Genomic DNA, 1,607 nt, shown 5'->3' with positions numbered 1-1,607 from the left:
GGCTTATTGCTTTTTATTATTATACTTCAAATTATTTGAATATTAATTAATCTCTCATAGTAAACTTTGGGAATGTGGGATAAATTACATCAATCCAGGCAGGAAGCAAAATGCACTGAGAAATTATGAACCATTAAAAAAAATGATCTCTACAGTTTCTCATTTTTATTATTAAAAAGTAAACTTATTTTGAACAGATAAATTCAATCATATTTTGAAACAGATGTGTATCCTGTCAGAATGCTAGCTGAGAATGTCCTGTTACCTTTTGTTTTATCGAGGTATACTAAATGTGTGGTAACTTCTCAAAAATTTTAGCTGTTATTAGTAGTTTTTTTACCAAGGTTTATAAAGTGATTTAAGATAAGTAATCTTTAAAATTTATAACAAAATACATTTATGCATAAAATAAACAGAAAAAGTATAAAATTGTAAAATTATATAAGGCATATATCATCTAATTAACAATTGTTTCACAGACACTAAGATTCATATGTCAATCCATAGACAATCATTTGATTTTGAGATTACCTTCAGCAATGAAAAAATGCAGAAGTTAATGCAACAATCTTATTGTAAAAGACATACAAATTCAAGGGTTTTTAAAGCAAAGACATTTCTTTATTTGTTTAGTGGTACTGAAATCAATCTCATTTTTTAAACACAAGATATCAAATTTTTCTTCCTTGAAACATCTCTATATTAGTAAAATTCAAAATATTCCAACTGTGTCAGCACCACTTTACAAGAAACTGATTTTCTCTCAGAAAAGTAAATCTAGAGAATAATGTAGAGATGAAGTGTTATGTCACTGCTGGTAACAAAGCTAAATTAATTTGGCACTTCCTGGTAATTTAATTCATGAGAAAGCTGAACCCACTTTTTTTTGTGCTTTTCCTCTACTTCTGTAGAGGAAATGTACAGTAGGAGAAAGAGGGTGATTCCCAATCAGCAAAACTGAGTTCCAGCCTTTGTGCCACAAATAACCATTTGTTTGATTTTTTTTCATAGAGGTAACTTCCAGGTTTTAATATCTGCACATTGTATCGCTTCTCGGCCTTTTGGCTAAGATCAAGTGTAGTATCTGTTCTTATCAGTTTAATATCTGCACATTGTAATAAAGCAAGGATTTCTGTATCAGAAATGCTTGGACTTCTAATTTAGGCTCTGTCCCACCCTTCTGGGACACTTGTTAAATAAGTTAATAATGCTAAATGTCAGGAAACTCTTCTGCAACACTGTCTAATAGGGCTACTGTGAACACCAAGTGAGACAAATTACCCGACTCTACTTTCCCACAGCACCCTTTACCACCTTTTGTGAATATTGACCTCAAATGAAATGAAATGTTTCATGTATCTCAATCTTCTTCAGTTCTTAGAATAGTGCCCAAGAAATGAGACATTCAATAAAACAACCGTTCTATTAATTACATGTAAGTACTTAATATATCGTTCTATTAATTACATGTAAGTATTTAAGATAGATTTTTGCATGGAGTAAGAGTTCATTAAATGGACTGATTACTATTTATCGTTCCTCCGTAAATGAATGTGGTTGGGCAAAATATGCTTCCACAAATAAAGAATGATAGATGAGAAATTAGT

At 30.7% G+C, this 1,607-nt stretch overlaps 1 pseudogene; it reads left to right on the top strand.

The window, feature by feature from the left end:
• The first annotated feature begins 1,045 nt into the window (after positions 1-1,045).
• LOC131822758 (U2 spliceosomal RNA) lies at positions 1,046-1,203 on the top strand (annotated as a pseudogene).
• The last annotated feature ends 404 nt before the right edge of the window (positions 1,204-1,607 follow it).

The sequence above is a fragment of the Mustela lutreola genome, chromosome 1 (assembly GCF_030435805.1).
Source record: "Mustela lutreola isolate mMusLut2 chromosome 1, mMusLut2.pri, whole genome shotgun sequence".
NCBI lineage: Eukaryota > Metazoa > Chordata > Mammalia > Carnivora > Mustelidae > Mustela > Mustela lutreola.
This window is presented reverse-complemented; position numbering and strand designations above follow the sequence as displayed.